At 44.9% G+C, this 16,113-nt stretch overlaps 1 protein-coding gene across 2 annotated transcripts in view; it reads left to right on the top strand.

Annotated features, from left to right (window-relative positions):
* Window positions 1–16,113, top strand: part of TENM1 (teneurin transmembrane protein 1) — a 413,249-nt gene that overhangs the window by 230,446 nt on the left and 166,690 nt on the right. The window lies entirely within an intron of this gene.

A 16,113-nucleotide genomic window follows, 5' to 3' on the forward strand; every position in this document is an offset into this window, starting at 1 on the left:
TTAAAAAAGGGGGGAATGGGGGAAATGCCCCATTGAAAACAGCGAGGCTGCATCACCCAAAAAGGTGGTGCAGCCCCACTGCTGCTCAAGGGGGTGTTCCTGGAGTGAAAGGGCTGTAGAAGCCGCCAAAAGGCAGCTCCACCCCTGGGAACGCCCCCCCCCTCACACACACCGGCATGGGCATTCCCTTCTGAGAAAGCCCTGCTGACGTGGCTGTGCTGGCAGCAGGGGCTGGTGGCACCTGGATGCTGGCATGTTTTCCCTTCCCCAGCGTAGGTGTAAATTAGCCATTTTGCAAGAGAAGGTACTTCTGCTCATAACCAGTACTTGGCAATTAAGGTTTTTTATACAGTCAAAAGAATTCAGATTTTTTTATAATACTTGTTTTGAGTTGTCGTTCTGTCTGTAAGGAGCCCCGTGGCGCAGAGTGGTAAGCTGCAGTACTGCAGTCCAAAGCTTTGCTCATGACCTGAGTTCGATCCCAACGGAAGTTGGTTTCAGGCAGCCGGCTCAAGGTTGACTCAGCCTTCCATCCTTCCGAGGTTGGTCAAATGAGTACCCAGCTTGCTGGGGGTAAAGGGAAGATGACTGGGGAAGGCACTGGCAAACCACCCCGCAAAACAAAAGTCTGCCTTGGAAACGTCGGGATGTGACGTCACCCCATGGGTCAGGAATGACCCGGTGCTTGCACAGGGGACTTTTACCTTTTTTTTTTATGGAACAAAATCTAATTCATGCTTAGTTATCAGTCCAATGGCATGTACTATAGCCTGTACTATTTTTTTTATTAACACCACTAGACAATCAAACAGCTCCCCCCAAATACGAAGGTTGGCTCAAGGCCAATTACATCTCTGATTTAAATAATAATTTGCAGTGATAAATCTTGCAGTAAGAAGTTTGATGCCAGTTATAAGGTAATTGGTTAAAAAATCATGTGGATTCAAGGAGAAGGTATTGGACCCTTGATGTATATTTCACCTCAGAATGAATCTTTGACACTTTGTTGTATTTTAAATGTATTAAATGGTCTTTCCACCTAATTTATGGCCCCCAAGGCAGTAATATTACAATATTAAAAGCTTAGAAATTTATATCTATATCTATTAAAAACAAATATTTTATAATTTTATAATTTTGCAGGAAAACGTATACTTAGGCATAGAGACTGTATTTCTACAAAAAAATTCCCAAATTCTTTGCAATTGTCACACATTATATCCTTTCTTTAAATTTGTCAGTTTGATTAGGAGAAACATTTCCTTTGAGCCCATTCCTGAAGGGGGGCACAAAGCTCCTTAGGAGCCGACGTGACCCCACGCCAGTGTAGGTGCCGTGTCACAGAATAAGGTGTCACTTATGCCAGCGCGGGGCAAACATGCTGCTATCCAGGCCTGCCAGCCCCTGCCACCAGCACAGCCACGCCAGCATGGCTTTCCCGGAAAGAATAGGCCGTGGGGGAGGTGTTCCCAGGGTGTTCCTGGTGGTGAAGCAGCCTTGAGCAGCAGCGGGGCTATGCCACCTTTTTCAGTGGTGCAGCCTCGCTGCTCGCTATGGGGTATTTTCCCCTTTCTTTAATTGTAAACCTTTTTAAAAGGCTTTTTTTGCTTCTGTGGTGGCCGGGAACAGCTCAGCTATGCCACCCCTTCAGGATCCACCCCACCCCCTTCAGGAATGGGCTGCCCATTTCAGAATCCACTTGTCAGCTGTAGGAGTTGTGTCTGATTTGCAGTACTTTGCAAATATTAGTCTAGCAGCTGTCAGCAGATGTGCAATTAGATGTCGTTTGTCTTTTGGAAAAACGGCTGTGTAGCTTAGTAGCATGAACTCGGCAGAAAAGGGGAAATCTATATCAAAGCCTTTTTTTAGATAAGCTATAATAAAGGACCAATAGGTTTGTGCTCTACAATAAATATTGTGTATTTATTTTTATTTATAATTTTTTCTTTTAAATAAAACACGTAGTGGGAATGAAGATCAGTGAGATTCAGTACGGGAACGCTAAACAAAAAGGAAAAGTCTTCACACAGTGAAGAAAGACAATGATAGAAGGGGACAGCCAAATGTAACATTTTCATCTTTTTATGACCTTCCATCTTGCCCATTTTTAACAATAGGGATACTAAAGATGGATTTTGTTCTTGGATTTTCCCTCAACTAAGTGACCACAAATTTATTTGACTGAAAAAATTAGAACCATTGGAGAAGGCAACACTGACCATTTGTAATCACTGTGCTAAATTTAGTGAGATTGTGGGGTGAGAAGTAAATTTAGAAATAGAATAAGACACAATACATTAAGTTTGTCCCTAATCTACTGAATTGCGTAAATACCAGGATTGGGTTTAAGAAGTGATATTATCTTTGTAAATAGTACTGAGGCAGTTACTTAAGTAGATTGTAAAGCATTTTTGTTTAATAGAGTACCAAATGCAATCAGATTCTGAGTGGCATTTTTCACGGTAGATTTTGCTTCTGTTTTGCCACGGACTAAAAAAAAACCACGATTTAAATGTTTTTTTCATGGCCGCGATTTATCCCTGTCAATCTTGATGTAGTTTTGGTTTTTCATGGGAACAAAGCACGTTGTATTTGACAACGGTTTGGTCTGTCCCTTTTGCAGGAGGCCTCCCCTTCCAACAGGCTCATTGTTTATGCCTGCCCCCAGCCCCGCCCCAACTCCCCCCAGCAGATTACCTCGTGCGGTTCACCAGCCCCAGCGCAAAAAACAAGCACCAGTCCCTCTGGTCTCCTCCATTTCTCTTCCACCCTCGCTCTGTTCTTCTTTTGGAACAGTCAGATTCCAAATTGGGTGGGGGGGCAAGGTAGCGCTTTCTTCAAAGCTTCCCTCTATTTTCTATAGGTGTGGAACCCATTGCCCTTTAATGATAGACAGGATTGGGGAGGCAGAATTGCATCCATGTGCCCAGAGAAGTGTTTAGCTGAAAGTGGGAATGGCGGGGGGGAGAGGAAAGAAGGCCCCTGGCTTGCACGCCGGCCATGATCCGGCCACATTGCATCGTGAGAGACAGGAGGGCTCCTAGCTTGCGTGCCAGCCCCGATCCAGCCAGTGTACATGGCAAGGGGGGGAGAGGAAAGGCCCCTGGCTTGCACGCCGGCCATGATCCGGCCACATTGCATCGTGAGAGACAGGAGGGCTCCCAGCTTGTGCACCAGCCCCAATCCAGCCAGTGTGCATGGCGGGGGGGGAGAGGAAAGAAGGCCCCTGGATTGCGCGCTGGCCATGATCCAGCCACAGTGCATCGAGAGCGAGGAGGGGGATAAGAGCAGGCTGGCCGCCCCTCTTCAGAAGAGTGATGGGAGGGAGTTTTGCCTTGGGTTTTCCGCTCTCAGGATGCACATTTTTCCCATCCGATTTCTCAAAAATCCCCCCTCCCCTCTGGGGCAGAGGGGCCAACAGCCCCTTCCCTTGAACATCCCCCCCACGGGTCCAGCTGCCCTAGACCGAGTTGCCACCACCACCACCCCCAGCTCGCGAGGAGCACATGGCGTGGCCCCGCCGGTCTCCCCCTGGAGCCGTCCGTCCGACGTCCCCCTGGGCTCCGTCCGATGTCCCCCTGGGCTTGGAGGTGTGGGCCCAGCTCCAAGACCCATCCCGGGCTAGGGGCGGGGAAGGCGTGCGGGGACGGAGGTAGAGAAGCGCCAGGATTCTAGGCAGGCAGGCAGGCAGGCAGCCAAAGGGGCGGTATTCTTGTCCGAGCGCGAAACTCCCCCAGCCAATCACCGTTCTTGGGGGAGGAGAAAGGAGACGTCCCGGGGAGCGAAGCAAACATTTGTTCACGGGCATCCGAGCAACAAAACACGCGTCCACAGGAAAAATCGTCTCAAAAGTGGTTTGGATTGCCTCTCCTTTAACGCGGCTTATTTTGCTCAGTGGGGGAAAATACGGATCTGCAGTGAATAACCAAAATTTGACTCCAACGCAAATCAGCGTCGAAACAGCAGCAAATCTCCGTGAAAAATACCCCTGAGTGAATCCATTAAGCTAAACATTTTAAGTGTGAAGCATAATCATACAGTATATTAGGACACTTTTTTTTCAAAGTTGCCAGAGCAGTTCTGAGTTTCTTAGTTCTCCAAATATAATCCATTAGTATTTTCCACTTTTAAAAAAAAAAGTTTAGCATAGAAGATAAGGATAGTCTATTACTAATAGTTCTTCCCAGTTTGAATTTTGTCGACCAGAGAAGTATAATTCATGCAGCCAAGTTCCTCAGATTTCTTAGCTAGTAATCTGGGAGAAAATTCTACCCTACTTGGACTTTTTTTTTTAGCAGAATGTATACAGGAAGCAGCTCCACAGCTTTGTCCTTTGAGGATATTGTCTACTCTGTGTGTCATGTGCTGTCAAGTCACTTCAGACCAATGGCAACCTTGTGAATGAATGACCTCCAAAACATCCTAACATTAACAGCCTTGCACAGGTCTTGCAAACTGAGGGCCGTGGCCGTGGCACCACCGCAAGGATTCCTGCCACGTCCCGCTTTCCCCACTGGAGTGGAGAATCCCAGCAGAGATAAAATCTCAGCCTGACTATACAACCCACTCAAGCCTGGGATGGTAACTGAGGAATGAGGCAAACTGGGCTAGACAAGAAGGTTTGCTTTTTAAAACTGAACAAGAATGAAGTTTAATTTAAAATTGTGCCTGCTGAGGTAATTATGAATTGTTAACAGGAAAATGTGGGATGTCAGTTTTAAGCAGTACTTGCCAAAGGAGAGGGGCCTTTCCCAGATGGTTTTTTTAAAAAAATATTATGATACACGCTGGTAAAATGTTGCAAGTAATCCTCAGCACCCAGCTGTAATTTCAAAAACACCCTCCTGGCTCCATTGTAATGTGATTAAATTAATAATCGGTTCCCCATGCTGTCCTTCAAATCACTCCCCTGTCAAGCTAACCCTTAAACATACTCTTTGCTCCATCCCTCAACAGACAAAACCGTCTGTCAGTCCCCAAACCCTCTCTGCTGGTATCGGTTGTTTGGAGCTTTCCTCTCACTGGCGTCTGTTGCTGAGATAATTTTAACTTCTCTGCCTTACCACGTCCTGTTGAATCACAGGCACAAATCTGAAATAGTGACCCATTTAAGGACCAACTACACAATTTATTAGGGTTTGATCAGATCCCCTGATATATACTGGGACAGATGAGACGTGGATTGGGCCAGGGGAAGAATTAATGCACCCTCAGATTCATTTTGAGGAACAGAAAACTAGATGTATTGTCCAGATGTTAGGGGCATTTGTTCTGTAGTTATTCTGTAGTTCTGTAGAGAGCTAGCATGGTGTAGTGGTTAAGAGCGGTGGACTCTAATCTGGGTTTGATTCCCCACTCCTCCACATGAACGAGGGACTCTCATCTGGTGAACTAGATTTGTTTCCGCACTCCTCCACATGCAACCTGCTGGGTGACCTTGGGCTAGTCACAGTTCTCTTTGAACTCTCTCAGCCCCGCCTACTTCACAAGATGTTTGTTGTAGGGAGGGGAAGGCAACTGTAAGGCGCTTTGAGTCTCCTTAAAGGTAGAGAAAAAGCGAGGTATGAAAACCAACTCTTCTTCTACTGCGATTAGCTTCTCCTCTTCCCCCACCTTTCAGGGTCCCGGAACTCTTCCCAATGAAGTGGACTAGATAAAAAAATAAGTCAATATACTGAGCAGCTCCAGATGCATCAGGCTCTCAAAGGTACCCAGCCTTACCGGGGGCTCACAGTGAGACCAATGCCTTTCTGTCATAATATTGTCGAAGGCTTTCACGGTCAGAGTTCATTGGTTCTCGTAGGTTATCCAGGCTGTGTGACCGTGGTCTTGGTATTTTCTTTCCTGACGTTTCGCCAGCAGCTGTGGCCGGCATCTTCAGAGGAGTAATGCTGAAGGACGGTGTCTCTCAGTGTCAAGTGTGTAGGAAGAGTAATATATAGTCAGAAAGGGGTTGGGTTTGAGCTGAATCATTGTCCAGCAAAAAGTATCAAAGGTAATGTGCTAATCATTGTCCTGTAAGAATCAAGATTATGTGCTAATGAGGGTGTGGTATGTTAATATGGAACCATTGTATCCTGAAGTGATCTGTTAATGTGTGAAATCCAAAGCTAATCTGCATGGCTATTGTGGACTGTAGTCTTTGTTAGTCTGGAGGTTTTCAAGACAGGAAGCCAAGCCTTATTCATTCTTAAACTCTCTTCTTTTCTGTTAAAGTTGTGCTGATGTTTATGAATTTCAATGGCTTCTCTGTGCAATCTGACAAAATAGTTGGTAGAATTGTCCAGTCTTTCAGTGTCTTGGAATAAGACCCTGTGTCCCGTTTGGGTCAGTCCATGTTCAGCCACTGCTGATTTCTCAGGTTGGCCCAGTCTGCAGTATCTTTCATGTTCTTTTATCCTTGTTTGTATGCTGCGTTTTGTTGTCCCGATGCGTTTTGTTGTCTTCCTACACACTGGACACTGAGAGACACTGTCCTTCAGTGTTACTCCTCTGAAGATGCCGGCCACAGCTGCTGGCGAAACGTCAGGAAAGAAAATACCAAGACCACGGTTACACAGCCCGGATAACCTACGAGAACCTTTCTGTCATCTTTGTTGTCCTCATAGGAGCTGTTGCCACATAGCTTGGAGTAAGGCAGATAGTACGATAGATGCCATCCGCTGTTAATCACTTTGCCTGAGCTCACAATCATTTGTTGTAGCTAATTAAGAAGAGCCCATTTGAGGAGCCCAAGAATTAAGCAGCTGCCATTTACAACTCCCCCCCCCCCATTATAAGGTTACTTGTATTATACCTGTCTTTTTTCATTACTGCAGTTAATAGCAGCTCAAGGAAACTCATTTAGTGTGGTGGAAGAGTTACATACTCCCCCACTCATTGCCCCAGTATCAATCTACCCCCAATCCAATTACCTCAGGAGCAGCATTAAATACATGAACACATGAAGCTGCCTTCTACTGAATCAGACCCTTGGTCCATCAAAGTCAGTATTGTGTACTCAGACCTGCAGCAGCTCTCCAGGGTCTCAGGCAGAGGTCTTTCACATCACCTACTTGCCTGGTCCCTTTAACTGAAGATACCAGGGATTGAACCTGGGACTTTCTGCATGCCAAGCAGAGGCTGTACCACTGAGCCACAGCACTGAAGATTCCACAAACCTCAATTTTTTTCTGTCCCACTTCCTTTAAAAGCGCAGTTGTTTGTCTTTATTTTTTTTTACTCTACAGTGTCTCTTTTTCAGAATTTTGTGCTACTGATGACTTAAAGCTTTATGAACTTTGCTAAAATAGATATTGCCCTCCCCCATGTGCTCCTGAGCCTAAAGGTGGAGTATTAGATTAGATGCAAGATGTAAAAGCACTCTCAGAAAACCATTCTGCAGAACCTGCATTTGGCTGAAGTTTAAGAGACCCCATAATCCATCCCCATATTTTACTTGCGCCATTATTTTAGCTGGAAATAATTTAACAGCAGAAGGGATTAAATTGCCACCCCTACTGAGCATAAAGTGCAGTAGAGCCTTAACAGACCTTGAAATTTAAAGTTTAATGGCCAGCTAGTAAGTGGACCATGAATGATTTCCAGAGAAAGGAATCCCATGATGTTTTAAAGGGTTGATTTGTTCAGCAGAGGTAATCACCAAGGTACCACTTATGACTAGGAGGATGCCCACCAATAATGACAGTCGTCATCTTATAAATTTAATTAAGGGTTTTTTGAAGTTGTGTTATTTAAAAAAAACCTGGTCGTCATAAATTATGCTAAGACTGATCTGTGAATGAGAGACGAATACCACATCTTTCTTGCACGTTAAAACTGACACAGAGAAATTCCTAAAATTGTGATGTTTTTCACATGCAAATTAAAGGACATAATATAAGAAAAGCAATGCTGTATCAGGCCAAGGCCCATCAAGTCCAGCAGTCTGTTCACACAGTGGCCAACCAGGTGCCTCTAGGAAGTCCACAAACAAGACGACTGCAGCAGCACTATCCTGCCTGTGTTCCAGGCATGCTCCTCTGTTACTGGAGAGAATAGGTATGCATCACGACTAGTATTCATTTTTACTAGTAGCCATGAATAGCCCTATCATCTATGAACATGTCCACTCCCCTCTTCAAGCCTTCCAGGTTGTCAGCCATCACCATGTCCTGGGGTAGGGAGTTCCACGATTTAACTATGGAGTTAAAGGAGTGCCAATTTACAATATTCCTGGACCAGGACACACTCTTTGTTGATAGGGGGGTTGCACAGTTGACAGTCTTAAATTACCCTCACAGCCCTCGTATTTGTGGCAGTAAATTAACATTTAATGAAAAGTAGAAATCACCTTTCAGTATTTTATGCAATAATTTTAGCCATAATCAATGGATATCTAACAAATGGAAAGCCACCTTTAAAACTACAACTCTTGCATACAGATTTATTGTGCAGGGTAGCAGGGAACCCTTTTGTATAACCAAAGATCAGATGGTCCAGAACAAAATATTGCTCAAAATACTAATATGTCTTGCAGCTCTGAAACCAGCCTGGTCTTGTGCCAGCATCTGGTCTTTAATCACCCAAGCTTATAATTCATTTGCTAAATATCTATAATATAATTAAGATACCATGTCCAAGAAATTATATAATCAGGCTATAATTACTTAATGCATTTCCCTTAGAAATAGGAACAATAATACTGAGTTCTCTTGTACATATTACTGAAATACACTGGATCCAGTGACTTGACGGGGGATCCAAAAAAGGCTCATTCACTTACAGCTCATTCCAGAGAGCTGAAGTGGCCAGGGACAGCATGGCCGTGGCAGTGCCACGGCGCCTCCAATGAGGATTCTCGGCTGCTTTAAGGCTAAAAAAGGCATTTTAAAAATAAAAATGAGAAAAAAGGGGGAAAGCCCCACTGAAAACAGGGATGCTGCACCAACAAAAAGCTGGCGCAGCACCACTGTTGCGGGGGCCGAGCCAGCATCCAAGGGCCGCTCTGCTGCGGCCTTCCAGGGAAGCCAGCGCAAGTGGCACTGCGCCAGCATCCATGCCATTTTGCACGGCGTAAGTGGCACAGATGCTGGCGTAGGGGTCACGACGCCTCCTAAGCCCATTTGGCCCCCAAGCTCAGGAATGGGCTGTAGCAGTCCAGGGCCCTGATCTGCCAACACAACAGCAGATTCTCTCTCTAGAAGATAAACAGATGTATGCACATCAGGATGAACATATCAGATGTTATAAATAAATCTTGGTCAGCTTTATTCAGCAAGCTTTATTCAGAAAACAGGAAATAAAGCAAAGATCAGCCATTTGTTACAGTATCACAGAAGTGCCTAAGTCAATTTTTCAAGTTACACTGCAGTTTTGTTTCTTGATGAATCATACAGAATATATGCCCGTACAACAGGACTTAATGACAACAGTTCCAAATTCTGGCTGGATAGAATTCTGAATGCAACTGAGTTATATCGCTCTCAAGTCAGCTACAGGTTATGTTGAGCTAATCATAAAGGCAACCACTCAACATTTATTTATTTATTTGTTCATTCATGAACTTTGTATGCCCCCTCTCTAGACCTGCTTGAAGCAGATCACAACTAAAACAAAATCAATTGAGACAATAAAAAGTCGGTGAAACAATAAGCATGTAATAAAACAAAACAAACCAGGCTGATATTAAATTCAGATTCATCTACAACACCTTTTTGTTTGTTTTTACATATTTGATACATTTATAGAACACCTTTCTGTCATAGCATTCTAGGCAATTTACAGTTGAAAATAACTCCTACAATGGGATACACAACACAAAAAGGAAAGCGGACAGAAAAAGGAAAACAAACAAATTTAGGCATTAACTCTCTGATCGTACATGCAAGGGTCCTGCATGTGAGGTGGGGTGAAATTTCACCCACCCCCAGCTGGCCCTCCTCCCTGAGTTGTCTTCGCCTCCACTCCCATTCGTAGCCTCTGCAGCTTCCCTTTTACTGCTTTCTTGCTTCCCCTCTCATCTACCACTTTCCCTGCAGTCAGGGCTGGCCCAGTGGTCAGTGATTGCTTACGGTGCCAGATTTTGAGGGGTGAAGAAGAAGAGCTGGTTTTTCTATGCCGACTTTCTCTACCACTTAAGGGAGAATCAAACCAGTTTACAATCTCCTTCCCTTCCTCTCCCCACAACAGACACCCTGTGAGGTAGGTGGAGCTGAGACAGTTCTGAGAGAACTGAGACTAGCCCAAGGTCACCCAGCTGGCTTCGTGTGTAGGAGTGGGGAAACCAACCTGGTTCTCCAGATTAAAGTCCACCACTCCAAACCACCACTCTTAACCACTACACCACACTGGCTCTCCAAAAAGGGATGCCAAAAAGGCAAGAGAAGCCTCCTCTTGCCTGTGTGTCTTTTTCCTGGAGGCCAGAAAGGAGCTACCACTCCCCCCCCCATCCTCCTTTTCCTTCTTTCCATCTCTCCCCTTGATGGTACCATCGAGAGTACAGTACGGTGTCTACCTTCCAACTACTGTGAATGTGTGAATTCCCGGATGCAGGTACCATTTTCCTTCTGGGGGCCCTGATTTCTCTGGTGAGAATGATCAGAGGACTAGAGCAACTGCCCTATGAGGAGAGGTTAAAACGCTTAGGGCTGTTGAGCTTGGAAAGAAGGTGGTTAAGGGGAGACATGATAGAGGTCTATAAAATTATGCATAGTATGGAAACAGTGGACAGGGAGGAGATTTTCTCATCTGCTGAAGCTGGAGGGTGAGAGATTCAAAACAGATAAAAGGAAGTATTTCTTCATACAATGCATAGTTAAATTGTGGAACTCCCTGCCCCTGGGTGTGGTGATGGCTGCCAACGTGGAAGACTTTTAGAGAGGAGTGGACATGTTCATGGAGGTTAGGGCTATCCATGGCTACTAATCAAAAGAATACTAGACATGATGCATACCTATTCTCTCCAGTATCAGAGGATCAAGCCCATTACATAAGGTACTGTGAAACACAGGCAGGATAATGCTGCTGCAGTTGTCTTGCTTGTGGGCTTTCTAGAAAATCACCAGAAACTCTGTGGAGAGGATTGATTTCTTTTTCAAGTTTTCCCTGGAAGTGACATCATAATGTTTTTGACGGTAGCTCCCCAAGTCCCTGCCCCATCTCCTGCTGGTTGCCAGGCCATACCCGGCAACCCTATCTATTTAGTGTTGACCTTGCTGTAGAGTCCTCGGATCAGCTACATACAAGGCCTCTTTCTGCAAAGCAGGGGGGCAAACCTCCAAGTGGCACCTGGAGATCTCACGCTATAATAGTTGATCTCCAGATGACCAAGATCAGTTCCCCTGGAGAAATGGCTGCTTTGGAGGGTGGACTCTATGGCATTATACCCTGCTGAGGTCCCTCCCCTCACCCTGCCCTCCCCAGGCTCCACCCCTCAAACCTCCAGGAATTTCCCAACCCACAGATAGCAACTCTAATGCAGTCACTTTATTAAAGGAACAAGCCTCAGAAGGTACTTCGCTAGACTTTCTGTACTCCGACCTATCTTTCTCAAAGGACCCAGGATGATTGCATCTGCATCTATACTCAAATGCATTAGTGTAGATAGCAAAGACTTAGCTAATTATATGTACTGATGTATCTTCTACTGCCCAGTTAATCAATAAAACCCAGGTTGATGTAAGAATTTGCTCTCTCCCCCCGCCCCAGTTCTCCGGCTAAGGTTGCCAGAGAAGTATTTCCTGGTTTAGTTTTAGAAAGAGGAAAACTGTTATAGGAGGTAACAATGTTTAGTATCCCTTGCAAACTAATAAGAACATGCACTTCCTGATAACCAATATGTATGTGGTGAATTTGCTCTATTCACATAGGAAGAGGCATGAGTTTGTCTCTTAGCTGGTGGTTTGAAGCCTGTGGCCTGTGGCTAGCAGCTTGGTGGACTGCTGCCACCCCATATACATTTGTGCTTTCTTTTTCTTATTTGTTTAAACAGTTTTGTAATCAAGAACGTCCTGTAAGCCTTTTCCGGGTACCTTTGGGGAGAAAAGCAGCATAGAAATACTTCAGTAAATAAGGCATGTGGAAGGCATTGTTGTCGTGAGTATGTTTTCTGAGTGAGAAAACAAAGACGGTTTTAGCGTTTAACTGGGAGGCCTAATTTCTGAGCATGTTTGGAGGTTCTGGGGCAAGACCAGATGTGGTTTGGGCTGCCACTGGCCAACATAAATTGGAGTGTTTTTCAGCTAATGAAAGTGCTGTAGCTGTCCTCTTTAGCATCAGCTGACCTTCTCTGCTGTCAATACTGCTGCTTTGACAGAGGTGATTGGAAAAGGTGCAGAAAAAAAAGCCACCAAAATGATCCAGGGATCTTCCCTACAAGGAAAGGCCAAGGATAGAGAGAACTTTTTTCTCCCTTTCGGACAATACCAGTACATAGGGTTGCCCAGTTAAGTTGATGGGCAGATGATTTTAAAAAGGGATTAAGCAATTTCATAGAGGATAAATCTCTCAACAGCTGTAATTATTGATGGCTCAGTGTATTCTTGGGGGCAGCAACAGGGGAAGGTGGTTGCCAGTTTCCAACTCTGGGTTAGATAATACCTAGAGATTTGGGGGGTGGAGCCTGAGGAAAGGAGGGACTTCAGTGGGGTATAATGCCATAGAGTCCACTTACCATAGTGGCCATTTTCTCCAGGTGAACTGGTATCTGTCACCTGGAGGTCAGTTGTAATTCCAGGCGATCTCCAGCTACCACCTGGAGGTTGGCAACCCTAGGTGGTCTTCATGCTCTGCTTGTGGATTTCCCTGGGGCATCTGGTTGGCTACTTTGGGAACCAGGGTGCTAGAAAAGATATGTCTTTGATTTGACCCAGGAGGGCTTTCCTTTGTAAAGTTCAGCAATTTTTTAGGGAAATATACAGGGGGGAAGTAGTAGAAAAGAGCAAGAGTCCAGTAGCACCTTAAAGACTAACAAAATTTCTGGCAAGGTATGAGGTTTCGTGAGACACAGCTCACTTCTTCAGATACTCACTTTTCTACTTCTACAGACAGACTAACACGGCTACCTATCATGATCTAGCTCCATAGGGAGAAAGTAGTAACTTTTCAAAATAAATGCTAAAATAGAATTGGGGCCAAAATAGAATATGTTTCTAACCCAGTAGATTTTTAAACATATCACTGAGATATGAGTTCTTCCAAACATCCTTAATTTTTGGACAAATTGGGTGAGCTTTTGTTGCAATGAATGTATGGATTTGTGTTTTGAATGACAGGCTCGATATCACTAGGATGGAAGAAGGACCACTACCTAAATTATGCAAGAATTTAAATGCAAGGTTTATGCTGAGAGAGGAGAATTTGATCTTACATGTCAGATTCTCTTTGGTCCTTTAAAAAAAAATCTTTCAATTTATCAGCAACTCGAGATAAAAATAGATCACACAATTCCAAAATACAGGATGATGAAGTGGCCATTAATGTCAGTAGGTTTGGTCCTTGGCTATATTCATTTCAACAGAGGTATGTGATGGAGAAATGCTTCTTCAAGCCAAAGTGCATCTCTGAGAGAACTGCTTCTTTCAGTCCTTACCTGCAGAGTTGCTAGCAGAGTGTTTTCAATAAAGTGCATGCAAAACACAGAACACGAGGCTGCCCTTGAAAACAGCAGGCCTGCCCTGAGTTCCTTTTTCCCTTTCATCTTGCCCTACGTCCTGATTAGTAATTCCACCAAAGGCTGTATTCCCGGAATGTGAACTTGGGTTGTTCATAATGCCCTTTTTTCAGTGTGAGCTTGAGTTGTATGTTGCATATCCAAGACAGAAAAGAATTCCTCCTTTCCGCCACCATGACCAATTACCTTGCTATGGCTGCTGTCATGGTAATACCGGCTAGCTGACTAGATAGGAATAAGGAAGAGCATTTAATGTAACGTCATACATCCTGGTGACTGCGTTTCACGATGCTCCCGGTGTTTTAGACATTGATGATATACTGTTCAGTGTGCTGGGGGGGGGGGAAGTAGGGGGAAGCAAGAAGAGATCCTTCAGTTTTCCTAGCTGGTTGGTGCTGGGGAGGATTGGGGAAGACTCCATCATTATGAATCTTTTATTTTCTGAGCATTCTCTGCTGTTGCTCATGATTTGCCTTCCTGATCCAAGCACTGGAAAGTTCTCCTGTAACTGGGGTTGCCAAATCTGAGTTGGGAAATACCTGGAGACTTTGAGGGTGGAGCCTGGGGAGGGCAGGGTTTGGAGAGGGGAGGGACTTCAATTGAGTATAATGTCATAGAGTCCACCTTCCAAAGCGGCCCTTTCCTCCAGGTTAACTGATCTCTGTTGCCTGGAGATCAGTTGTAACAGCGGGAGATTTTCAGCCACCACTTGGAGGTTAACAACCCTACCTGTAACTAATACATCATCAGTGCGTGTTTCACTTGTCTCCGCCAGTGGTAGCCAGTGACATTAAGGGGAGGAAGCTGGCTGCCAGCTTGGAGGGCTTTAAGAGGGGAGTGGACATATTCATGGAGGATGTATTCATGGCTGTTAGTTAGAATGGATACTAGTCATGCTGCATACCTATTCTCTCTAGTATCAGGAGCATGCCTATTATTTTGGGTGCGATGGAACACAGGCAGGATGGTGCTGCTGCACTCGTCTTGTTAGTGGCTTCCTAGAGGCACCTGGTTGGCCACTGTGTGAACATACTGCTGGACTTGATGGGCCTTGGTCTGATCCAGCAGGGCCTTTCTTGTGTTCTTATGAAGGAAAATGCACACTGTGATAATATCAGGGCATAGGGTTAACTGAACTAGATTTGTGAAGGTTCAACATGGGGCTACCTTTTCAGCAGCAGTCTTGGGTTTGTAACACATTCTTCCACTTTGAATGGGAGAGGATATGAGGAAGTAGAAGATCTTGGTCAGTATGTGCTCAGGTATGGCCTTTACAGAAAGTCTGATAAGAGATAAGAAGTCCTTCTTTTGGACCTTTATTGATAAAATAGTTATTTAAAAAGGTGCATTTGAATCAGTAGCAGCCAAGGTCCACTATGATTTTTTTTTGGGTGGGGGGTTACTGCTTTTGGGGTTAATAATAGGAATTTAACTTTTTATGTCTTGATTACCGTGGACTGTGTGTGTTTCATGTTTATGCAGAGTTGTGAAAATGGGATGAAATGATAGACCTTACCTGTTCTTTGAGGATTCATTTCTAAGCATCTCAGCTGTTACTAGCCACCATAACCTGTTGCTTTCTTATAAATGAGCAACTGTTAGAGTTGCCAGCTCTGGTTTTGGAAATACCTGGAGATTTTGGGGGTGGAGCCTGGGGAGGGTGGATTTTGGGAAAGGGGGGTGCTTCAATGGGGTATAATGCCATAGAGTCCACCTTCCAAAGCAGCCATTTTCTCCTGGTGAACTGATCTCTGTCACCTAGAGATCAGTTGTAAAAGCAGGAGATCTCTAGCCACCACCTGGAGGTTGGCAACCCTAGCAACTGTGTTTTGGAAGAAGTTTTAGACTCCATTAGCAATGTTCAGTAGGAATTCCTCTCTGCTGCCTTGTTATCTTAATATGTTGGTTTACAAGTCATCCTCCATGTTCAGAGGCAGTAAACCTTTGAATACCAGTGCCAGGAGACAATATGAGGGGAAGGCCTCAGCCACTATACCCTGTTGATGGACCTCCAGACGAACTGGTTGGCCACTGTGTGAGACGTAGGGTTGCCAGCTCCAGGTTGGGAAATACCTGGAGATTTGGGGGGTGGAGCCTGAGGAGGGTGGGGTTTAGGGAGGGGAGGGAATTCAATGGTGCAAAATGCCATAGAGTCCGCTTCCAAAGCAGCCATTTTCTCCAGGGGAATTGATCTCTGTCACCTGGAGATCAGTTGTGATAGTGGGAGATCTCCAGCCACCACCTGGAGATTGGCAACCCTAGTGAGACAGGATGCTGGACTACATGTACCACTGTTCAGATCCGTCAGGGCTCTTCTTGTGTTCTTATACAGTGTGGTTCAAAAGACTGCATGGCTTCATTCCTACATACCCTTTTCTTGAGATTAAGCCAGTGACCACAGTGCACTTTCTTTCAAGAAAGCATATGCATAGGATCAAAATGCAGTTAGCCGTTGTTGTTTT

The sequence above is a fragment of the Euleptes europaea genome, chromosome 13 (assembly GCF_029931775.1).
Source record: "Euleptes europaea isolate rEulEur1 chromosome 13, rEulEur1.hap1, whole genome shotgun sequence".
NCBI classification, from domain to species: Eukaryota; Metazoa; Chordata; class Lepidosauria; order Squamata; family Sphaerodactylidae; genus Euleptes; species Euleptes europaea.